Consider the following 218-nt stretch of genomic DNA (forward strand, 5'->3'; position numbering starts at 1 on the left):
GTAGCATCATGATTGGAGAAGAAATAGAAGTTCATGAGGTTATATCTCAAGAACTTTATAAGGTGGCGGACAAGTCTTCTACCTTGGCAAGGTTAGCCTTCCCTCATCTCATTTGTCACCTCTGTTATTCGGTTGGTGTTGACATAGAGGGAGACATCCCTATTGATGAGGACAAGCCCATCACTAAGAAGAGGATGGAGCACACAAGAGACCCCACT

The sequence above is a fragment of the Arachis duranensis genome, chromosome 9 (assembly GCF_000817695.3).
Source record: "Arachis duranensis cultivar V14167 chromosome 9, aradu.V14167.gnm2.J7QH, whole genome shotgun sequence".
NCBI lineage: Eukaryota > Viridiplantae > Streptophyta > Magnoliopsida > Fabales > Fabaceae > Arachis > Arachis duranensis.